The 25,215-nt window shown below is 48.1% G+C and overlaps 1 long non-coding RNA gene across 1 annotated transcript; it reads left to right on the forward strand.

The window, feature by feature from the left end:
• Nucleotides 1-1,368: 1,368 nt before the first annotated feature.
• Nucleotides 1,369-15,548, forward strand: LOC124095658 (uncharacterized). The gene is made up of 2 exons (XR_006852556.1): nt 1,369-1,481; nt 15,064-15,548. It is a non-coding gene; the product is annotated as an uncharacterized LOC124095658 (long non-coding RNA).
• The last annotated feature ends 9,667 nt before the right edge of the window (nt 15,549-25,215 follow it).

Genomic DNA, 25,215 nt, shown 5'->3' on the forward strand with positions numbered 1-25,215 from the left:
AGTCATGGGCATTGAAGGCTTCTGGAAGAGGCCAAAAGTTCAAAGGTGAGTCGAAGCCGGAGGAAAATCAAGCAACAAAGTATCTATCAAGGGCCTCCAGAGCAGAGAGGAATGGCTGTGGCCGGGCTGAGCCTCCCCCACAGCTGGGCATGGCCCTGTTTGCGGTGCAGCCCCATCTCTCTCCACTCACCCGCTCCCACTCAGTGCTGCAGCTCCAACTCTCCCAGGTCTCCTGCTTGCCCTTACCGGCGCGCCCCTCACGTGCCGATCCCTCTGCCCTCCGCCTCTCCCTGCCGCCACTCCCACCCGTCGGCTTTATGACTTGATATCCTCACTCTGTGCCCCTTCCTCCAGCAAGGGGCCTCCCCTGGGCGCCCTCAGCTACCTTATCACACCAGAATGTTATTACCTGCTGTATAGTTCTCCTCCACTCCATCATCAGCTCCTCGAGGTCAGAGACCTCATTTTGTTCATTTGGAATCCCAGTACCCAGCCCAGGACCTGACATAGGGTAGACAGTCTACAAATTCTTAGAAAAGGAATGATGCAGGTTGACTATTCATTTCCCCTTCCAGGACTGGCTTGCACTAATGCCAAGTGCCTGAAAGATGTCAGCATTCTCAGGGTTGGGCCCTGGACCTCAGTGTGCTGTGAACTCTTCTCGGGAGGGTCCACACATTTGGGCACACACCTAAAAGACATTTCTACTATAGTAAGAGATGTGTTACGGTGACACTGATCCCAGGCTCATTGAACCACGCAGGACCTTTGGAGTGAGTTGGCTTTTTCCATGATCCTTCTTCAGAGGAAGGTTACAAGACACTGTAGAATTGAGTCAGAGTCATGTGGGTGTGAAGGCCAAACGAACACACGGCCATGACCTCTCCTGTTCAGAAATTCAGTGGTAAGTAGCAGTCAAGGGAAATCACCCTAATGTGATGCTTTATAGGTAGCATGAAAATACTATCATAAAATCTTTAGTGTTGTAGTTAGTTTCCCCCCTGCAGAAGTACCTGCAGAATTGTAGATGGGAACCACTTCCTTAGAAAGAGTGGCCAGGTCACAAGTGCTGGGGCAGAGATCGTGGGAGACGTTGGTGACAGTTTTGGTCCCTAAGCCTGCTGCCATTTTTCAAACTGAGGACATAATGAAAAGTCAAAGACTGCTTTCTTTGTGTTCTTACAGAACTGTCACCTTTTGGCAAGTTTTATCAATATGTGTCTTGTACTCCAGGTTACTTAATCATTTCCCCATAGCAATCTTTCTTTGTTGTTATTATGCTATTCATGGGTAAATGATTTTCAGAGTGATAAGAGAAAGGATGTTGACAATAAAATTACAGTGTGAAAGCTTCTGCCTTTTGTAATCCACCTGGATGGCACCACTGGCTGGGTTTAATCATTATTTGGTGTCCAGCTTCCTTTCATATACTATGACTCTTCTGTGCTTTTACAATGTTGTGTCTACTTGATCCACAGCAGGTGAGCTCAAGTCCCTGATGATGGTTGTGGTTTTACTCTCTCCTTGCAATCATATTAGTGTTTGTTAAGTATGTTTCAAGATTATTTTGGTAGATAGCAGCCAACTTTGGATAGAATGTTTCTTCTATTACTATGTAGCATTCCCTTTTATCCTTGTTAATAATATTTACTCTAAATTAATATCACTATGTATGCTTTTGCTTTAGTATCTCCATGTTATACCTCTTTCCAATCTATCTGTGCCATTTTGTTTTAGATGTGACTTTTATGGACAGGACAACCCTGATTAAAAAAAAATACAGGGGTTGGGGTTATAGCTCAGTGGTAGAGTGCTCATCTAGCATGTGTGAGGCACTGGGTTCAATCCAGTGACCACAATATTCGGAGAGACCAAGAGAAATCTTTATTGCAGCAGTGCAACAGAGGAGAAAAGAGAGAAAGAGAAGGAGAGACAGAGAGAGAGAGCGCAAAAGAGCAAGAGAGAGAGAGAGAGAGAGAGAGAGAGAGCAAGAGAGAGAGAGGCCTGGCAGGAGGGAGTTTTTATAGCCCAAATCTAATGGGGGTCTCTGGGTCTGCAAGCTGCCTTGTTGACACACAAGGGGTTAAGTGTTCGGCCTTGAGCAGGGGGTTGAGTGTTCAGCCTTGAGCGGGGGCTTGGGCGTTTGGGCAAGACGGAGGGTTAGAGAAGCCAGGTCATCCTGCAGCTAACTTTGTTTGGCATGCCCTGCAGACAGCTTACTCAGCCTGTCCTGCACCTAACAGGTCCAATCAAAATTCTTTCCCAATTTTTAAAAATACAAACAGAAAAAAAGAGGGCTTATAACAGGCACTGTGACAGACGGCGTGAATGCTGTCACAGTCAGCAGTATTCCTCTAATCCACAGTGGAAGAGGAGGAAGAAAACAGCAAAGGCTTCCAAAAGGTCAAAGGATGAATGCCACTCGGTACTTTCGCAAAAGTGACAGGGGCAAGATTTGTGATCATTGTAATCATTGCTTTTCAAGGACTCCTGGCACTGGGAATGGTCAAGAAAGACCATGTATTTTGTGCCTCCATGGGAAGAAAGACCAAGAAAGAAACTTTGGAATGGGATTGGAGAAAAGTTTATAAAGTCAGGGGAGGTGAAATGGTCAAATAGCGTTATTCTTTGAAGTCCATGAACGTGGTCTGTTTAGAACAAGTAAGGAAACAGGAAGTGCGCTCCGTGTGTGTGTGTGTGTGTGTGTGTGTGTGTGTGTGTTGGGGTGGGGGTGGGGGTGGGGTAATTAATGAAACATGTCAACCTGAGACAGGCTGCTGCTAAAGTGTGAACTTCACAATGCAGTTGGGAAAGTTCTGGATGACAGGCAGGATTTCATATCTGCTGTCTACCAAGTCTCCTGGTTCCCCAGGTGTGGTTGTTCAGGACCACGGTGCCCACCTGCTCCGTCTCCTGCACCTGGTCTCCTGCTCCTGCAGGTCTCAGAGGAAGACAGAGGAGCATCGCCCCATGGCTCTTGCCTTGGCAGTGGGAGACAAAGGCTCATCCCTTCCTCATTTCGGGGACTGTGTAACAACTTTTATCCTCATCAGTTTTGTACTTTGTTTCCCATGAAAAAGGGTGAGCAAAAGTTGTGGAACCCTATGTATCTTTCTCTTCTTTAAATAAATTTTATTGTGCATATTTGAGATTAGTGACATGACATTATGGGATCCATATAGAAAGCAAAAGGGTTCCTATGGTGAAGCAGGTGAACATCCCCAGCATCTCACAGTTACTTTTTCATGACAAGAATAGCTGAAATTAACTTATTTAGCAAAACTCCCTAATTCAACACAATGCATTAGCCTTACTCCTGTGTTGTGATTGAGCTCTAGACTTTCCTCCTATGTGTCTGCACTTTTGTATCCTTTGACCCACATCTCCCGTTTTCTCTCCTCCCTGCTGCTGGTGGTACCCACTGTTTGACACTCATCTCTGAGTATCTGATCTCCTTTTTTTCTTTTCCATTTCACATATATGTGAAACAATGCAGTTTTTTTTTTCATTCTATATCTGGCTTATCAAAAAGGAGGTAATAAATATTAGCCAGACATGGAGAAGGGGAGCTCTGTCTCACTCAGGAATGTAAGTAGGTTGGTGCAGCCATTAGGGTAAACAGAAGGTGGTTCCTAAAGAAATCAAAAATAGAACCATTATACAATCCAGCAATCCCTCTTCTGCTCTACACCCAAAGGAGAAGAAATTACCACCTCGTGAAGATATCTGCACTCCTTTGTTTATTGAAGTCTTATTCACAGTAGCCAAGATATTCAAATAACATTGGTATCCACTGGTGGGAAAGTGGATAAAGGAAATGTGCTATGTGTATACACTGGAATATTATTCAATCTTTAAAGAGAGGAGATCCTAGCATTTCCACCCCACGGATGATAGACATTGTGCTAAGTGAAGTAAGTCAGACAGGGAACCTCATTTTTTAATGTCTCAAAACAAGTAAGTTTTATCGTCTGGGGTGGTTCGATATGTTAACTAGAAGACTGAAGGGTGTATCAGCTGGCTTCTCAGCGAGTCCCTTCTTGTCCAAAGATCATCAGATACTATGTACATGTTCTGTGATGGACAGTTGTGGCCAACAAGCCCTAGCCAAATGCCCTAACAGAGAGCATCTAAAGGTGCACCTTGAAGCTTTAGGTGTTATTTCACAAGCTCGTGGTGACAGGTGACTGCTATGTTCTGGACACATCCTGGAGGCAAAGAAAAACAGAGTGGGACTGGCATAGGAAGCTGTGAAGGAGTGCCGGGGGGGGTGGGGTGGGGAGACACTGGCTCCAGTGCATGTCAACAGGAAAGTAATTAGGGTGAAGACAGGTGCCAGTGGAGCAGGCAGGCCTCAGGCCTGGCAGCCAGGCCAGGGCAAGGTGCCCAAGGTGCTCTGCAGTACCAGGTCTGAATTCTGAGTCGAGGCAGTCAGACAGGGATTAATGTGGAGAGAGGGTGAGGAAGGAGGCCCTGGAAGAAAGCCAGGCAAAAGGAAGAGGAAGAAATTTGCTTCTCTGGTTCTAGAGACCAGCTCCTAAAGAAAGGGAGATGGGCCAGCAGGAGGAAGACCTTTGCAGCTCGCAATAACAAGGCAGTGTGTGGGCTGAGGATGACGCGTGTGCTTGAGCAATCTGCCTTGGCAGTGGGAACAGGAAGCTGCCCGGCTCCTCTGCAGCCCTGGCCACAATTGTTGCCACACAAAGAGAGCTAAGATAATCTGTCCCTTGTCCCAGGATTTCTGAGGTGTGCTGGGTACCTATTAACAGGCAGGCAGACAATTTGCTCAGTCTCCCTGCTGGGACACAGGACCCTGCTGATGGTCTGTTGTACAGCCATTGCAGAGGCTGAGTGACATGCTCCTTTCCCAAGGTGGCCTTGCATTGCCTCATGTCCCTCTTCCCATCACGTGTGTCCCTCATGAACTTGATGCAGAGGAGAAAAAAGAGAAACCCACAATGGGCTTCCTCTTGGGAATGGCCAGCAGTGCTGCCGCCTCCTGAGACATTCAGAGGTTGGGTAATGGAGGCGGGTGGGCTGTTGGGTCCACTTCCTTGAGTCTGGACTGAAGCTTGCTCTCTCTGAAGCTCTGTTTTCTCATCTGTAGAATCGGGGGGAAGGAGGAGAGGGACTGGACTTGCATGGTGTGAGGTACTTGCCACTTGCAGCATCCTGTGACCTAAGGGACACTTAATTCAGGTGTGGCAGTTTCCAAGTAGAAGAATGAAGATGTTTTGGAAACTTTCACGAAGGGACTGGGCCTTCCTGTGGGTTCAAGGCCGGGCGGTCCTACAGTCTGTCTTGAAGGCCAACCAATCCACCTCTTTAATTTCCATTTTCTTAGCCCAAATGAGCTTTTTTTGTGAGCAAGTTGGTGCTTCAGAGGCCAGATTCACACCCCACGTGGGAGGTGTGAACAGGGGCAGGAGGGGAGTCCTGATGGATTCCTCCAGTGACCTAACTTCCCCAGTTCCCGTGACCCCCACAGGATTTCATCCACAGTTCTAAGCACAAGGTTTCAGGAGCAGCTCTGTTGTGCAAAGAAAACCGTAAGGAAGGACATTTCCAGGGATGGCTCATGACTCAGAAGTCCTTTAGGAACAAGTAGGTATCTGTAGAAGATGGGAAGCCACTCAGACTATTGTTTGGTAATTTATTTGAAAATCACATTTGTTCATTAGAAATTTGCTAGCATACTTGAAACACTTAATAAATATAATCCATGCTACAATCAAAACTCATATCTATTTTCTTTGCCTCTTAAAAATTTTGTCAGTAGAGGTATCTTCCCTGATCTAGAAAGAAAGCGTAGCAGGTTGTTCTTCAGACTCCTCTGGTCACTTTCTTTTTTTCTTTTTTTTTAAAGAGAGAGAGAAAGAGAGACAGAGAGAGAGAATTTTTTTTTAATATTTATTTTTTAGTTTTCGGTGGACACAACATCCTTGTCTGTATGTGGTGCTGAGGATCAAACCCGGGCCGCACGCATGCCAGGAGAGCGCGCTACCGCTTGAGCCACATCCCCAGCCCGTCCTCTGGTCACTTTCAATCACAGAGTCTGGGGGATGGCTGTCTGGGGGCCAGCAAAGTCTTGAGCACCAAGTTCAGGGACTTGGACATGAGAGTCACCCACCATGGCAGGAGCTGGCCCAGGCAGGAGGCGAAGCAGCCGCAGTGATGGGGGCAGTGGGAGGAGCAGGATGGGATCTGTCACCATGCCCTGCAGGGAGGTCCTGGGGTGGGAGTCCACCACGACTCTGGCATGAGGCAAGAGGACCCTGAGGAGTGATGGATGCTGGTCTTCTTGAAATTGTGGAATGGGATTCTTGTGGCAGGATTAGATTGGACTTAGAAAAATTAACGACAGGGAATTTCTATCAGAATATTGTGGTGCAATTTATCTCCATTGCATGTGATAAAGATATAAATGTATTATCCTTAAGAGCATTATTTGGAAGGGGTACTCACAACAAATGTAAAGCAAAACTTATCTTGACATCCTTTTAAGTAAAATGAAACATTTTACCCTTTAAAAAAAAACTGGACTTTTTCTTCCATTATAAAATTGAAAATGGCCTGGAAACGAATTTCTGATCACTTGTTGCAACAATTTGTTGGTGAGACCATTTTACATTGAAGCACAAAGGATAACTCATGGCTCAAATCATACCTCATTTTTCACTCACGGTGGCTGCTTTTCTTTTACTGCATTGGAATTTCTAAAGTGGTTTGTGATCAGACACTTAAAAGGTCTTGGGACAAATCTCCCCCAAAATATTGAAGATCATAACCTCACAGCTTCCCCCTGAGACCCCCTAAGTCCCCAACTGCTCTTGAAGCCTCATTTGAGCCCTCTAGTTCATGGGACACTGGCTTCTGCAGAGCCACCCACTTGTGCTTACCCACCACCAGAACAGTGAGCACAACCTGCTCGTGATTTTATATTTACCTTTTAAATAAAACATGTACACAACTAATAATTCAAAAACAATCAGTGATTTTTCCATTTCTCAAAAAGTGGTACACAATGTAGATAAAGATTGGAATTTACAAATATCTAGGCACTGCCAGAGGCAATCTCATAAATCTTTGATTATTATTGATCTCACTTATTTGTTCCCTATAGTTATGCTTCCAGAGGTCTTTGAGGTCACCTGTGTCTTTTTTTTTTTTTTTTTTTAAGAGTTAGATGTCTTCCAGACTACACGTTGCCAATGTCACTTCTGACTCAGAGTCTTGAAGTGGCTGGGTGGTTTTCGCCAGTTATTTATTTTCTGATACACCAGATGGATGGCTACTTCCTTCAGGCAGGGATTGTCTTCTTCTTCCTAGTAGCTGTCCAGACCCCTGGCACGGCCTGCTGAATATTGTGGAGCTCAATAAACACATGTTTATATCCATACCTCCCAGGGCAGACACACTACTCTTTCTTCTTCTATCTTCTGTCTGTATAAAACTCATCTCTCATGACTCCCCTCCTCACAAACCTGCCAGAGCTTCCCATTTCCTATGAATTAAATACATACTCCTCCAGGAGCTATTTAAGATCCCTGGTTGCAGCCAAAACGTCCTGATAAAGTCCCCCTTATCCATGGGAGATCTGTTTCAAGATCCCCAGAGGACGCCTGAAATTACAGATAGTGCCAAACCCTGTATATACTCGTTTTTTCCTATTCATAAATACTATAAAGTTTAATTTATAAATTAGGCAAGTAAGAGCTTAACAATAATAAAACAGAGAATTATAACAGTATACTATAATAAAAGTTATGTGATTATGATCTCTCTCTAAATATCTTACTGTACTATTTTTAGCCTTCTTGTGATGATGTGAGATGATACAATGGCTTCCAATGAGATGGAAGGCAGTGACCTTAAGCCACTCCATAAGGTTACTTGAACATAAGCTTCATGGCACTGGGTTGATCTGATAGCCGAGATGCTTATTATGTGACCAGTGGGCAGCTAGCTGGTGTGGATATGCTGGACAATTTAATGATTCATGTCACAAGAAGGATAAATCAGACAGTGTGCAATTTAAAATTTGTGCCACTTAAGTTTTAAGCAAAATCATGCATAGGAGGGAGGACCTCAGTATTCCCAAATGAATCTGAGGCTGCTCTGATCCGATTTCCTACTGGGTTTGTAGGTGGGCATGCGCAGAGTCTGCACCTCTCAACGCATTGCCATGCAGTGAACTCATCTGGAAACTGTGCACAGTTTTCCACCATCAGGGCTGAGAGTGGCTCAGTGGTGGAATGCTTGCTTAGCACATATAGAAGCCCTGTGTTTGATCCCCAGCACTGAAAAAAAAATTATGTAAATTTAAACAAAATCTCTAGACCCTATGTTAAACTTAACTCAGTAGAATCTGTGGGGAGTGAGGCCCAGATGTTCACATTTTAAACCAGAATCCCTGATGATGATTCCTATAACCACCAGTTGCCTCTGAGTTTGGGATTGTTAGTCTGATGCTGCATTAAGCACTGTGGAGAAATGAAGGTTTCTCTGGTTCAATTAGACAGCTTCTGTACTTGAGAAGACACCTTCTTTTCTCCCCTATTCTGGGGATAGTTCTCCTAACCTTTGGCCCACAAGGCAAAAGGGGGGAAGGAAGTAGTTCTGGGTCCAACCAGGAAGCCAGAGTAGAAAAACCTGGCTCTCTTGGCCTCAGTCTTATCTCTTCTTATCTTGTTATCTACTGGCTTTCTTTATAGCAGATACTAGAGGGGCAGAGCCCAATCAAGGAGTTGCAAGGTAACAAAGAATGAGAAACCTGGAAGGAGGAAGCAGGCGGAATGCGGAGACCTTTAGCTAGTGGGGTGGGGACAGCACTAACTTTTCAGGGCTCAGTTTCCTCCTTGGGAACAAGGAACACTGATGGGGTGAACCCTGACTTCCTGGACTGGGAAGAAGTATCCACAGACAGCTTTTCTTATGCATCTTTTGGGTTGATACTGATGTATATGGCTTTTTTCCAATTTCTAGAGCTTTGAAATTTGTAGTTCTCTTACAATCCAGACACTCTTTCATCATGTTTTCTCCTCCATTTCTGTCTCTCTGTGGTTATGACTCCATCCGGCCTTGTGTTTATTCCAAGGTGCACCATGATCAGGAATGCTTCAGAGATAAGCCTTCCCGCCCTGCTGAGGGTTTAGCTGTTCTCGCTCCTCTTGCTTTTAAAGGAGAGAGGCAGCAAATCACTGCAGGATGATTCTTGAGAGAAAAATAATGTTAGGAGAAAAACCATCTGCCTGGGGGTTTGGGGCTTGGATGCTGCTTCAAGCATTGAGGAGGAGGAGGAGGAGGAGGAGGAGGAGGAGGAGGAGGAGGAGGAAGAAATGGTTCCCAGGTAGTTTTAATACCACCAGGGAGGAAGAGGCTGGACCATCCTGCTCACTGCTCCAGAAGGATTTGGAGTGAAATTGGTAGGAAAATAGGTTTTATTCACAGCCAGTTTTGAAGGAAGAGAGAAGAAACAATTATTTTGAAGGTTCTGTCTCCAAAATTCTTGAAGTTGAGCAGAACTTTTAAAGGAGAGGAGGTCAGAGAGAAGACAGGGCAGGGAGTGCGGGGGAGGCAAATGTCAGGGAAGGGACACCTGCAGATCCAGTTGACCTGTGTCACACAGGCCTGAGTGGGCAACCTCTGCTCCGTCTTCTTCGGGGCTGTCAGGATAAGGGGTTGCAACCCAGCCCCAGCCTCCACTCTGAGCATGAGGAAGCCATTCCCAATTTCAGATGGAGGGGGGCAAGTTCAGTCTGCTTCAGGACCTAGACTTGAGGCTTCTTGAGTGTGATTGAGAACCCCATTTTTATGAAAGGGCAAGGCTCCTGGGAGTCTTGGATGTTGGAAAATGTGACAGAAGAGATTTTAATAAAGCCAAAGCCAAAATACCCAGGGCTGTGAATTGAACTGCTGCAGCCGTAGGTCGCACCCTCCTCTTTGTTGCCCAAGGAATGTGGGAACACTGACAGTCGTTTGCCTTCACCCAGGTGAGCCCTCTCTGAGACCATGTGGAGACATTTTCAGGCCTTGAGAACAAGGAGGTGATACCTCTCAGAAGAAGATTGGGTTAAATCTTATGAACACATCTTGTTTCTTTCCTGGCTTTGGCTGCTAGGCAGCTGAAGGCCACATTCCAGTTGATCTCTGATGGCTAAGTCCCTCTGCTACCAATCAGTCCAGCCCTCAGCATCACCAGCTCAGCCTTGGGTGCTTTTGCTCAATTCAAGATGGAAATCATGAAGAGGCAAGCGATTCCAGAAGGCTTGGCTGAATCGTATGCTTAAGGGCAAAAGAGACAGCAAGTGAGTAAGGCTCCAGACTGGCTCCTGGAGGAAGCTGGGAGCAAAGCTCTAGGGCTGACAGGTGGCTGGCGCAGGTGTCCTGGCAGCGACTGAGCAGGGCTCCCCGCTTCTGCACACACATGTTTTGCTCTGCTCCCAGGTCTGTGCTTGGTGGGTGATCTGCTCCTGCGTGCTGAGCATTTGTACTCTGTTTGCAAAGGACAGCAGAGGCGCTCCCCATGGCCAGCCCAGGAGGTCATCTGGCATCAGAGCCCGGCATTCTGCCCACGAGAGGCTGCAGGAAAGTCCTTTTGCAGGCACTGAAGGAAGCACATCATGGAAACAGGGCCTCCTGCTTATCCTTAGAGGCAAAACGTGGTTGGGAAGTTTTCTCCTTGGTGACACTTTAGCGAGGCCCTTACAATATTCTTCTTTTCTATGTTTTGATTTGGCCCTGGCTTCACCTGCCCAGTCGGCCACCATTTTCCTAGTCACGGGATCTTCCTAACCATTTCTTTGCTGCTGTTTTGCGTGTGTTTTTGAAAATGGCCTCAAATTGCTTTTGGAGCAAGGCAAGGCACGAACAAGGAGCCGAGGATCACATTCCACCGGGGACCTCAGCCCGGGAGAGCAGCGAGCATCCTGGGGGCAGCACCGGATCTGAAGCAGGCAGCCAGGCCTGCCTCTGAGCCTCCGAGGTTCCCACTTGTTAACCACCATCTGGGACTCCACTTCCCCTCTGGGATCCTCAGTGTCTTCATCAGCAAAATGACAATAGCAGTGGTCACACTGAGCCTAGCTGTAAAGTGAGGGTGCTGGGAGGTGGCGGTGTCTGCAGCACCTCCTCAGGTGCTGGGTGCACAGTGCTGGCGCCCCACAGAGGACCTGGATGGGTGTGCGAGTGCTTAGGGGGCTGTGAGCTGAGGAAATGTGGGGACGAGGGGGGCAGTTTGCATGTGCTGCCGACGCTGGACAGGAAAGACCTCCTGGAGGGAGGTAAGAGGAGGAGGTTGCTTTCTGAGCACAGTGGGGCCACCATGAGAGGGGAGAGGACTTGGAATGGGTCCATCCAGTTGGACAAGAAATGGCTAGAGGCCTCTCAAAGCCCTGGCACTGACAGTACAAGGACAGGCAGGACGTTGGGGTGTGTCTCAGTCCAGTCCAGGCTGCCCATGTCTTGGAGTGACCCCAGAGGTGGTGAAAGGCACATCTGCTCAACCATGGGAAAGGGCTGGCTTGGCTGTGCCTGGGCCAGCTGCCCACTCTCCTGGACCCCCTGGCACCAACTCAGACCCTTCAAAACCACGACAAGATGGCCTTCAAGGCAGTGGGAAAGCCCCTGGTATCTGGTGGCACCACCGAAATTGTTTATCTGTTTATGTGCCTTGTGGGTCACTGCCTGGTGTGCACATCACAGGGGAATAAATGTGAGCGCGCGCACACACACACACACACGTGCCCCACATGTGCACACCTCTACCACATGTTCCCATGGATACCTACGCCTGAGCACACATGTGCCCCTGGACACACGTGATTGCACCTGGGCGTGTAGCACCCACAGGCACACAGGCCGCGCACCCACACCTTCAGAGACAGCCCCTGGCTCTGCAGGCTGTGCTCCAACGGGAAGAAGGAAATGCAGGTGAGCTGTGGTTCCCACTCAGGGGGGCGCCCGAGTATGGGCCCACAAGAAAGCCAGCCTCCTGTTTACCCCTTCACTGGCCACGCATAAGAGCCCCATTATGACCGAGCTGCTTTATCTTGGTGACACTTAGTGACACTTGTTTTCTTTGGTTTGGCCCAGTATGTGCTCTTGTCATTGCCCTATACCCATTTAAAACTCCTCCTTTGTCCCAGCTTCCTTGGAGGGACAGTATTTGTGTGGTTTTCGACTCTGCCTGCCAAGCCGCGACAGGCCTCCCCTCAACTGCTCATTTGTTGATGAGCAAGGCAGCGGGTCTGGGCCTTGAGCTCCCTGTGAACCAGGACTCGGGAGCAGGGAGGCTGGGGCGGCTTCTGGGTCCCCGAGGCCACACCTGCCTGGCTTCCCTTTGGGCCACAACACGGGCAACAGCTCATTGCCCCCCCTCTTTTTAAAAGGCGTTCCCTTTGGATTCTGGGGTTCTTAAGACCCCTCCACACGGCCCACTGTGCCTGCAGCCCAGAGTAGCCTCCATCCTCCGAGTCAGAATGGAAGGCCAGCAGGATGGCGTCTCCAGGGCTGGAGAGCGCGTCATCTGGGCAGATGCCTTGCCTGCGACCTGCTGGGTCCTGCTCAGGACTGGGCTCCTTCATGTCTTCCCGCCAACCCTAGGGCATGGTGAAGTGGGGGTGGCTGCAGCACCCATGACCCCCGTGCCCCTCCAGCTGTTCTCACTCTACCAAGTGGCTCCCCGGGCTTGAAAGGCACACGTTCCTCTTGAAGGTGAAGAGAGGAGGGGGGCAGCGCATCCCAACATTCAGACCCCAAGAGAAGGCCAGCCCAGCTGGCAGCCAGGGCTGGAGGACAGCGAGCAGGGCCAGACGTGCTCAGGGTGGCCTTGCAGAAGGTGCGAATAGCCCTGCCTTTCACCTGTGTGAGGGGAGAGGCTCTGGCAATCACGACCTGGGATGAGAGGCAGGAACCCCCACTGCTGGGGACACCTGGACGAGTGGCCTCTGGCTGAAGGCCGTGTGGCAGAGCTCAGTCTTCACACAGGCACGTTGGGTGGCCTGCACAGGGGAGGCTGTCCCCGGGCTGGGCTGAAGAGCAACATAGCCCTTGCTGGCCACCCCCCGGCCCCTGCTGGGAATGCTCCCAAAGTCTCTGTCACTCACCCCCAGCACGTTCACGGGCACCGCCAGGGCAAAGAGGTGCCAGTCTGTGGCAAAGCCGGAAAGCGAGGCCCTTCTCCACAAGGCCTGTTCTTGACTCTGAGCTTCTGCCCAAACTGCCCCTTTTTGTTTAGATGTCTTCCAGTTTGTAAAATGGTGGTGATGAAATGGGCTTTAAACAGCTCTTCATTTGGAAAAGAAACAAAAAGGTATCCTATGCTGGTCTCCAAAACGAAATTTATTTGGGTTTTTCAGGTTCGTGGACTCTAGTTTGGAAACAGCAAATCCACCTCGTGACCAAAGCAGGGAGCTCTGGTGAGCCTCTCAGGTCCTCCAAACTCCTGTGCCCAGTGTCCCTCCCTTTGTCTGCTCTGGCCCCTCGGCCCCCCACTATGCCCCAGCCCCAGTGACTTCCAGGCCTGCTGTGCCAGGGCCATCTGGAGCCAAGCCCTCTGTCCTCTGCTGCTCTGATCCCACCGCATGGCTGGTGAGGGACTCTCCTCACTTCATTTCCCTCCTTGTCCACCAGCCACAGGAGAGAGCCTCAGTGCTGTCTCTGCTACACCCTAACCTTGGGTTTCCTCCTCCCAGGCCCACAGCCCCGGAGCCACTTGGCTCTGCCTTCTCCACCCTCATCCTGGGTGCCCGAGCCTGGCTTCAGGAGACACCACCATCAAGGGGCATGGCCCCTCTAATCTATGGCCCAGTCCCAGCTGTCACCCTGCTACTTGTCAGTGCTTCAGTGAACCTTTGGTCAGGGCCCTGTCCTTCTCCTCCGAGGCTAAATTCCCTGAATGTGCAGGTTGAGGGTTTTGGGGTGGAGACGGCTGGCAGACCGTAAAAAGAAGGAGAGAGATTTGGGGTCCGCAGTGTGTCAGATATTGCTGAAGCTGCGGGAGTAGATGGAGTCCAGGTGGAGGAGGAGGAGAGGGATGGGACAGAGCTGGGAAGACACTTGCTGTCCCCAGTGCCCACCTTCCTCCTGGGTTCCTCATCACATGTGGCAACCTCAGAGATGGCAATGACTGAGTCCAGACCTGGGGCCATTCATGGCCCCTTTGTCCTCCTGACAGCCACATGGCCACTGGCTTATGTTTCTGATGACCATTTCTGCCATCTTTGCCATCCCCTCCTTTCCCTGGGCCTCTAGCTCTGCTTTGTTCCTGGGGTGCAGGGGCCAAGCACATTCGCCTGTGTGCCCTCAGATGCAGGGCAAGCTGGCACATAGAAAGGTTCTTTGCAAGTTTGCTTCCAGAGATGCTCTCCACGCTGAGCCTGCAGGAGGCTTGCTGGTACGCGGGTTGCCAGGTCCCACTTCTCAACCTCAGGGTTTGCAGTTCTAACAGTTCTCAGGTGATGCTGGTGGTCCACGGCCCACACTTTGGAACCAGGGCTTTAGTGCATGGAATGAATGTATGCTGATACTGGAGGCATGGTCTGATCCATTCCAGTTGTATTAATCTAGATCCCTCATACAGGGACCCCTGCGGCAGTTAGGGCACCCTAATATCTGTCTATTCCACTGGCCTTCTGCTCAATTCAGTCAGTTCTAACCCTGCAGTGGTTCTTAACGTGTCTCCATGAACCACACTCCACCACCCCTACTACCAGAGAATTATGTGGCGTGTGTGTGTGTGTGTGTGTGTACATGTGTATGTGCGTGTGTATGTGTGGTTCTGGGGATTGAATGCAGGGCCTTGCGCACGGCAGGGAAGCACTCTACCGTTGAGTTAAACCCCAACCCTTTAAAAGTTGTTTTAAATTTTGAGGCAGGGTCTCACTAAATTTCCCAGATTGGCTTTGAACTTGTAATCTTTCCACTTCAGCTTCCCAAGCAGCCAGAATTACAGGCCTGTGCCCCGATGCCTGGCTGTGCCGCCACATTTTAGACAGGAGGACTGAGTCGACCTGGGTGTGCTTGGTTACATTCTGAGTTGGCTTGTTGTTTCTGTCTTTCCAGATGGTTATGCATAGTGGGGCATTTTTGGATTCCTGTTCATCCCTTTCTCAAAGTCCTTTCCCAGTCAGGGGTGAAGGTGTTGAGGGGATGAGGAAGCCCTGCAGCTGTGTGCACCCACAGGGAGGACACTGAGACATCGCCAACCCCCTCTGGAACATTAAGACTTCAATGGCAGAAACTGAGCCCATCTCTTAATTTAGCAGAAAGAGAAACAAATGCCACCATTCTGACCATCTCGAACTGGACACAGACACTGAATGAACTGAATCAGCTGCACTCAGGCCCCTGGGTGCTCTGGTTGGGAAGTGGCTTAAGTGGGTGTCCTGTGTCTCTTACAAACCAGGGATCACATGTCTGAGATTTAGGGGGTCAGTTGTAACAACGCATTTGGAGGTGCCCAGAATCGTTCCTTATGCAGAAACTCCCTGAGGAAGAACCATGACAGGCTCCTTTAACTCAATAAATTGAGTTTCTTTTGGATTCCATTCAGTTTCCTTGTTCTCATTCTTTGCTCCCAAGAAAACTATTGGTATATGATTCGGTGTCTTAAGCCGACTAGTTGTGGAGCCAAAGTATACTCCTATTGTGAGTGAGTGGCTTGGCTTCCTGGTTCACCATTACTCCCTGGTGTCTGTAACAACGTGACTGGGTTTCCTAGAATCTGATCGCCTGGGTGACTTGAATCTGAAGACAGATGCTTGGCCTGAGGAGCTGCCCCAGTGTCCCTGGCCTCCACCTTCTCCCTCAGGCTGGCCTGCCCAGTCCCAACCACCCCTCCGAAGGCGGCTCACTGGCGTGGCCAATGGGAAAGAGTGTAAAATAGCCTTGGGAAGATGGCGCTTGTGGGTGAAGGGGAGAGGCTCTTGGGATCTGAGGGTGGGAGAGGGAGGGAAACGAGGGTAGCAGAGGGGCTGGGGGCCACAGCTGTGACCTTCTTTTATTTCTCCACTTGGCTGCAAGCTCACCCTGGGCCACAAGATGCGTAAGTCATCCCAGTTGTTAATCTGGATCTAGTGTTGCCATTGAAAACACTCTTCAGGTGATAGGCACTTGGCATCTTTTGTAAGGCCTGTGTCAAGCAAATCTGGTCCCCTTCTGATGGCCCAGAGGGCTTTCCTTCTCAGCCTGTCCCCCTGAACATTTCTGAATAGCAAAACATCCTTTGGTGGCAGGAACTCAAATCCAGGATCCACCATGTGAATGCAAACAGTCTTTTGAGGAGAAGGAAGTGGATTAAGAGTCTAGAGTGCATAATACCAGGTTTTGGAGCCAGAATTCCCTTCAAACTCTGTCTCTACTTTCTAGTTGTGTTGTGTGAGTTAGTAACTTAACCTCTCTGAGCCGCAGCTCCTTAGCAGTTATTAATGCAGTTTGGACAACTTTACCCAAAGTAGCCCTCCCACCATAGATCCTCTCTACTCTATTGCCTTATCTCCTTCATAATCCTTATCATCACCTGAAATGCTTCTCCCAGCTTAGTTATACCTTGTTGGCTGTCTGGGTTGTCTTAGTCTATAAATTCCAAGAGGCCAGGGATCATTCCATCTTCACCTGGAGCTCTGAGCTACTTGCTGTATGAATGGAGGAAGGAACAGTGTGTTCCTTAGTACGTGGCTGGCTGTGAGCGCAGAGCTCCCGTGGTCCACCTGTGCAGAGTAGCCTGGGCTTGCCTTCCACATAGACTCTTGCTCGGGCAGTTTAGTCTGCAGATATTTCTTGAGCACTTGCTAGGTGCCACACACTGTTATTTACAATGCAGCAAAGAACAAAGCAGACCAGATTCCCTGGTTTGTAGAAGCTTGCACTTCAGTGGAGGTGAAGAGACAAAAGAATTCAGAAGCAAGATATAAGGAGCTGGATGGTGAGAAGGGTGAGAGAGGGGCTAGGAGGTGCTGTGGGGGGTCAGGAAAGTGCAAGGTTAATGCTTTCTATCCAAGTTAAAGCTGGAATGTAACACACAGCGTGTTTACTATAACTTATATTTCACAATGTATAATGGAACCACTTTAAGTTAGGAAACCAGGAGCTCAGAATGTAGCCATTTTAAAATTCCCTAACTGGTATCCAGTCACAACTGTAGCCCTTTCCCTGTGCTTGCCCCAATTTTAAATTAGCTAATCCTATCGATTGTAACCCCAAACTCCTCCTAGCAGAGCAAGGGGTATTATTGCATTAGGGATAAAAGCAGGCAGACTGCCCACCCAGGTCTGATTCCCTCTGGGGTCACATCCTTCTGCAGGAGTACAGTTTTGTCTTGCAGAACCACTTCCAAGCATGTGTTTGATTTCTTGGGGTACCTGGGTATTTATTTATTTTTCTTTTAAATTTGTTTATTCTAATTTGTTATACACGACAGCAGAATGCATTACAATTCATATTACACATATAGAGCACAATTTTTCATGTCTGGTTGTACATGAAGTAGAGTCACACCATTGATGTCTTCAAACATGTACTTGGGGTAATGACGTCCATCTCATTCCACCGTCTCTCCTCCCCCATGCCCCTTCCCTTCTCCTCTGTCCCTGCACCTCAGGATTCCTAACAATTTTGGCACCCAACGTGGGGCTCCATACATTGTCTAGGGGGTTGTGGGGTCTTCTTCCTAGAGGAGACGTGTCCTCCTGCCTGGTTGCAGAGTCCTTGGGTTCGGGGAGCAAACTGTGATCTCTGATGGCGGTAACAGACTCAGAATAGAAAGTGGACCAGCAATGGGGGGACAGGGCCCTGGCCAGCACTGAGGTGAACAGGTAACTTTGTGCATGGACCAAGGCAGGAAAATCTGTTCTCAAGCTCAAGAGGGAAGTACTTCCCTGGTGGTCAGGACATCCTGGAGGCCATGTGAGTGTGACTGAGACGTGACTTGGCCACAAGGTGAGTGTGGACTCCCAGTCTGCGAGGGAGCTGGCAGGGGCAGAGACAGAGCCTTGGGAAGGGGAGTGTAGAAAGCCTTCAATGAAGGGGGAGCTAAGCCTCTTGAGATGCAGGAATACAAGACCAGACCCAGGGAAACGGGGTGGGCAGTGAAAATCCTACTCTAGAGAAAGAGGATGCCCACAGGGGAAAAGACACCAAAATTCCCCCAGAGAGCACTATGGGCTACTTGCTAAAATATTGGAAAGATAATCCCAGGACAGAAGGGAAAGAGAAAGAAAAGATGGTAAAATACTGTTGTTTTATATGGACTCAGGAACCTCTCCTAAAGCCTTCAGCATTTTGGCCAAAGGTTGGAGCAGATGAAGATTGGATATATCAATTATATAGAATATCTAAATGATAAAACCCTTGTAATCAGGAAGAGAGAGATTATGCTTTTTGTGGAGAAAGGGGCCTAAAGTCCTCTTTCCTCTTAAAATTACTAAAAATAGGAATAAAGAGGGTAAAACTCAGAAGGAAGAACCAAACGAATGGGATCTCTTAACTTGTCTTCCCCCATCATCAACTCCTGCAGGTTCAGATCTTGATCCAACTGAGGAACAAAATTCAACTCCTCCTGCCCCCAGGAATGTTTCAGAAGAGAGCAGAAGGCAACCAGGGCTGGCTGCAGTGGCTTCTGTCCGTCCCCAGCTTTGGACCCTTCCTACCTAGGCTAAGAAAAGAATCAGAGCAGTGCAAACAAGATATTCAAAGTTTCCCCTTTCCCCAGGGAGGAAAAAACTGGATTCCTTCCCCTGACCCCAACCCTTTATCCTTTAGCTGAGGTTCTTCTGGGAGGGGGTGAAATTGGGTTTGTAAATGCCCCTCTTACTAGCTCAGAGGTGAGGAACTTAAAACAGGAACTAAACCTTTGTTAGAGGACCCACATGGGGTAGCTGAACAATTAGATCAATTCCTCAGCCCTCAACTTTATACATGGGCTGAAGTCATGTCTATCTTAAGTATCTTATTCTCTGGGGAAGAAGGAGGAATGATCAGGAGGGAACGTGAGCATCGGTTGGACCTGAACTTCTGCTGGCTGATGTAAAACTCCCAAATCAAGAACCCACTGGGATAATAATAATGAGACACACAGGGGCCACAGAGCTCTCAGAGATTGACTGTAAGGGAATAACGGAGGGCTGTCTAGGAGGAAGTCCCGGGGTTCCAAACATAGCCAAGACTTTTATTATACAATGAGAAAGAGATGATGGCCAACAGAAATTTTTTTTAGATAGATTGAAGGAACAGATTTGAAAATATTCTGGATTAGATGGATTATGTGACTTCTTAGGGCAAGGAATGTTAAGACTACATTTTTTTGGCCTGACTTTGCTAAAAAAATCACAGAAACTAGAAAATTGGAAGGATAGACGTCTAGAGGGATTAGTGAGAGAAGTTCAGAAGGTATCTGTAAAGAGCAAAGGAATCAGGAACAAAAGGCTAAAATTATAGAACAAGTAACTCAACAAAAACCAGGCCCCAAAATCAGGGACAAGGGGTCTCAATCAAGACAACCCAAGAGACAACAGGCCAAAGGACCACGGAGGGAAAAAGGTGGAAACAAATGCTACAAATATGGAAAGGAAGGCCATTTCAAGAGGGCAGGACCCAAATGGGTAGAGGAAGAAAGGGTGACACCCCTCATACCCTTGATGAAGATTAGGGAGGTCGGGGCTCTTCCACACCAAGGGGTCCTACCAAGAGCCCCTGATAAACCTGGAGGTGGGACCCAAAGGGGGAGAGAGAACGTTCCTGGTTGACTCTGGGGCAGCTCGTTCCTCTTTAGTGTATCACCCCGTCCTTCCACACATGCCCCACAGACAGCTGCTCGTGTCAGGAGTAAAGGGGGAGTGTTTTCATGTCCCTGTTTTTAAAAAGACTCAGGTAAGACAGAAATAGGGACAGACTCAAACAGAGCTCCTCTTTGTGCCTGCAGCAGGGACCAATCTCTTAGGTGAAGACTGACTGTCCAAACTTGGAATAGGATTAATGATCAGTGACAGGGGAATTCAGATTTCCCTAGACCTTCTAACTGCTAAAGAAGGGAAGAGTCTTCCTGAGGTCTGGACAAAAGAGGGGCATCTAGGAGGATCAAAGGTCACCCCAATACATAAAAAATTAAAGGAGAATCAGTCAGAGAAAACGATACCTGATCCCTCATGAAGAGAGACCAGGATTAGGACCTGGGTAGAGGGGTACTCAAGATGGCCACTCCCCCACAACACTCTCATTTTACCAGTGAGAAAGCCAGATGGATCTTATAGATTAGTCCAAGACTTGAGGGCGACAAATCAGATTATTCAAGACAGACAGCCTGTAGTCCCTACTTCCTACACTCCTACTAGCAAAATACCTTATGATGACTGGTGGCTTAAAGTCATAGATTTGAAAGATGCTTTCTGGGCATGTCCTTTGGCTGAGGACAGTAGAGATCTGTATGCCTTTGAATGGGAGAATCCTCAGAGGGGAGGAAACAACAATATTCATGGACAGTCCTTTCCCAGGGTTTACAGAGTCCCCCAGTGAATTTGGACAAATTCTCGAACAAATATTAGAAAAATTTGAGATCCCACCACAAATTAAGCTCCTCCTATATGTAGATGATTTGTTGATCTCTGGAGATAGGAAGGAAAATGTAACTGAGGCAGATGTTGACCTTATCTTTTTAGGACAACAAGAATTAAGAATTTCAAGAACTGAATTACAATTTGTGGGACAAGAGGGCAAACATTTGGGATATTCAATTAGCAAAGGGAAATGAAGTTTAAATCCAGAACAGATCTCAGGGATAATTGACATGCCAATATCTAACACTAAAAGGGAGCTCAGAAAATTCTTGGGACTAACAGGATATTGTAGATTGTGGATAGACTCCTGTGCTCTTAAAACTAAGGGGTTGGATCTTAAACTTCCAGTTGAAGAACCTAGTTTCCAGCTTCCAGGGGGTGGCCTGAATGCATCCAATCAGTAGCGCCACTGCCCTTTTAGTGGAGGAAAATCTAAAATTGACCTTTGGGGGAGCCCTGACAGTGAGCACATCCCATCAGGTCAGGACTGTCCTCCACCAAAATGTGAAATTCCAGAATTCTAAAATATGAGGCCATTCTTCTGGAAAATGACAGCTTAACACTCACTCCTGATAGCTGTCCAACCTCAGCTGAATTCTTAATTGGGGGGAAAACCTCAGACTCCATTGAACACCAGGGAGTGGATCTAATAGAACACCAGACCAGGTCAGGTCTGACCTTAGAGAAATTCCCTTCTCAACTGGCCTTAGAATCATTGAAGATGGGCCTTCTTGAGTTATTCAAGGAAAGAGACACAATGGATATTCTGTAGTAGATGGAACACAATAAAAAATAACAGATTCAGGAAGGCTACCCAAGGTGGGGGGTGTCTGGACCTGTGAACTATTTGCTCTTAATTGGGCCCTAAAATTTCTAAAAGGAAAGGAGATTCTAAATATGCCTGTGGAGTTGTCGACACTTTTGGAAAAATTTGGACTACAAGAAGCTTAATTAATAGTAAGGAAAAGGATTTAGTACCTAAAGAATTAATTACTCAAATCTTGGAAAGCCTATTATTACCAGAAGAGAAAGCTATGTGCCAGGACATCAAAGGGGCCATAACATGGTGGCCCAGGAAAGAGACTGCAGATGAAGCAGCTAAAGAGCCCCCTATTTTGTCTCCTCCCTCAATTATCCCAATATTCAGGCCACAGGAGGAGAAACAACTAATAAGTTGGGAGCCTCCAAAACGCCGAAGGGAAAATGGCTTTTACCCGATGACAGAGAGATGCTCACAAAACCTATTATGAGGGAAATGACGACCCACTTATATAGGGGTCCACAGGGGCCCACAAGCCAAGTGTGATGCTCTGTTAAGAACGTATGGATGCGTGGGAATCTAGACCATTGCCAAACAAGGCAGTAGAGTTGTGTCACCTGTGGAAGGGCCAATATACAGGCTTTGGGAAAACAGCCCCCAGCAGGGAGGAACCCTGGATTAAGACCCTTCCAAAGCATCCAGATTGACTCTGCTGAAATGCCCAAAATAGGATCTTTAAAATGCTTGTTGGTAAGAGTGGATCATTAACTAATTGGGTAGAAGCCATCCCCCCACCCAGAACCTCTGCCAAAAACGTGACCATGGTCTTATTGGAGTCTCTAATTCTCCAAGTTGGTCTGATAGAAAATATAGATTCAGATAATGGAAGCCACTTCACTATAACCGTTATTAAAGAACTCATGAGAATCTTACACATAAAATGGGAATATCACACTTCCTGGCATGCAGCTTTCCTGGGAAAGGTGGAGAGAATGAACCAAACTCTAAGACAAACCACTAAGCTAATATCAGAAATGAAACTCCCTGGACTAAGTGCCCCCTCATTGCTCTCCTCTGAATTAGAACGTCTGTCCTGGAAGATGTAGGGCTATCCCCATGTGAACTGTTACGTGGGCCACCCTATTTAGGAAAACAGCAGGTTCCCCACTTCTGAAACAAAGGATCAATTTCTTAAGAATTACCCATTAGGTCTCTTTACTTTACCATCCCGAGGTTCCAGGGCTTCCGGGCCCAGATACCACCTCTGCAATTCCCTGTAAACTCACATCAATCAGGTGACCGCGTCCTGACCCAAGTTTGGGAGGAAGACCAGCTTGACCCTGCTTGGGAAGGGCTCTACCAAGTCCTGCTCACAACTGCGACAGCTGGTTGGGCTGCAGGAGGAGGCTGGACTCACTACCCACGTGTAAAACGAGCTTCGGTCTCTGGCAGGGAGAAGAATGGACTCCAATCCTATTCAGATTCAAATCAACTTTAAAAAGATTCTAATGATATTCTAATGATAAATAAAAACATAAATTAATTACATTTATCATGATCATCAAAGGATTATTAATGATACCAGAGATGCTCTCAAGGGAATTGCAGAACAAATAGATTCTCCTAGTACAATGGCATGGGGAACAGAATGGCTTTAGTATGGTGTCAGCAGAAAACTCAGGAATTACACCCATTCACTAACCTAATGCAGCAATGGTTTGGTGACTGGAAAGAACCAATAATCCCATTCATTACCGAATTCATTATTATACCGGGAGTCATGACCACAGTGAGATGGTGCAAGATTCCATGAATGAGAGGTGTTATTCAACAACTGATAGAGACTACTGTCATCAAACTACCATCTCATATCAAAATAGTCTTCCTGTATGAGATATGGTTGAACAAGACTGTCAGAAGATCTCCAAATTTGAAGAAAATAATTTATATTGATCACAGAAGAGGGGGAAATTGTGATATTAATGTTTTTCTTTTCTATTAAAGCTATAATTTAATACACAAACATGTTTTGGATGTCCCTTTTCCTGTGTCCTCTCCAATTTTAAATTAGCATAGATTGTAACCCCTGACTCCTCCTAGCTGAGCAAGGGACAGTATGCTTTAGGGATAAAAGCAGGCAGACGGCCCACCCAGGTGTGCTTGCTCACTGGATTCCCTTTGGGGGCGCACCCTTCTGCAGAAATACAGTTTTGCCTGGCAGACCCACTTCCAAGCACGTATTTGATTTCTTGTGGCATCTTGGTATTTCTAACAAATGATTGCATGGGGACATGATCCATTGCAAAGAATCTGCAGGCACAAAAGCCTGCAGCTATTTGGAGAAAGAGTTTCCCAAGTAGATGCAGAAGAAAGTGCAAAGGTCCTGAGGCTGACTATTGCTAGAGTGGGGAGGGAGAGAGCCCATGGGATCTGGTTGCACAGGGGCCTTATGAACCCTCACCAGGGCTTTCAGCCTTACTCCAGGGTACCATCGGACTTCTCTCTTTCAAGGGCTGTTGGAGGGCTGTGTTTGTTGCTGAAAGTCTGTGGCTGGGGTGCATCCTGGTGAGCACTGAACTCATTCATCCTGATGGGAAGTGGTTTCGACAGAGAGTGCGGAGATGGACACTGTGCCACTCTTCCAGTCACTTTCTCCCTTAGGACCTCAGGTCCTCAGTGGAGGGCTGCATGTTGGTGACCTGAAAGCAGGGGCCAGCTGCTCTTGGTAGCCCTTTACAGCCCTTACCTGTAGAGCACCTGCTCCACCTGGGCTGTGACATCAGGGAGCAGCAAGGGACAATGAGACCCGAGACCCTGTGGCTCCTCTGAGCATGGCAGGGGTGGTGTGGTGTGGGGCGAAGGAGGCGGGTAGCTTTGTAGTGTGGTGGGGAAGGTGGGCTCGCTGCAAACCGGGGGACACGGTAGGTGCTGTGTCCATGATCCAAGATGGCTCAGTGGCTAACAGCTATGGCGTGCTGCTCCACAGGGCAACGTGAGATTGTGGGGTCCCCACCTGACACCTAAAGGGGGGCTTCCATCACTGGGCCTTCTGGGTTCCAGTGGCTGGAAGCCCAAGCTGCCACTTCCTCACCCCATAGAGGCTCCTGGTCCTTCTCACTCCCTCAGCTCATCTGCCCCATCTGTCAGGTCTCCTGGCTCCTGGGCTCAGAAATCAGAGACCCCAGGGAGGCGGGAGGGCCCTGGCTGCCTCTTGGTCTCCCTCCAGCTTCTCAGCACATGTGGGTAGAAACCACTTTAGGAAAGGACAAGCCCAGCCGGGAGCCCCGCTCAGCTATAGGACAGAGGCAGCCCCAGGAGGGTCTCAGCCTCCTGCCTTGGGAAGGGGGAGGGACCTAAACTCTGCCCACAGGCCACCCTGTGGGCAGCGGGGTGGCAGAGACAGAAAGAAGAGCTGCCTGAGCAGGCAGGTGGGAGGCGGGCAGCGGAATGGCCCAGCTTCAGGGTGGGGGAAGCCCTGAATGGCCCCTTCCCCTTGAAGGCCTCCCACTGGGATTCCAGGGAGTGGCCTCGCCTTGGTGCTTGTGTCACTGGGCTCTGTTACTGGGGAAGGTGCTTCAAAATCTTTCTTCCTGTTGTTCTCTTTTGTTTATTTATCTTTTTGGTATTGATTATTGAACACAAGGGTGCTTAACCACTGAGTCACATTCCCAGCCCTGTTTTTTTTTGTTGTTTTTAAAGAGAGAGTGAGAGACAGAGAGAGAGAGATAGTGAGACAGAATTTTTTTTTTAATATATATTTTTCAGTTTTCGGCGGACACAACATCTTTGTTTGTATGTGGTGCTGAGGATCGAACCCGGGCCGCACGCATGCCAGACGAGCGCGCTACCGCTTGAGCCACATCCCCAGGCCCCTGTTTGTTTTTTTTTTAATTTTTTTTATTTTGA

Source organism: Marmota monax, unplaced genomic scaffold (assembly GCF_021218885.2).
Source record: "Marmota monax isolate L192 unplaced genomic scaffold, Marmota_monax_Labrador192_F-V1.1 WCK01_AAM20220418_F8-fsc00076, whole genome shotgun sequence".
NCBI classification, from domain to species: Eukaryota; Metazoa; Chordata; class Mammalia; order Rodentia; family Sciuridae; genus Marmota; species Marmota monax.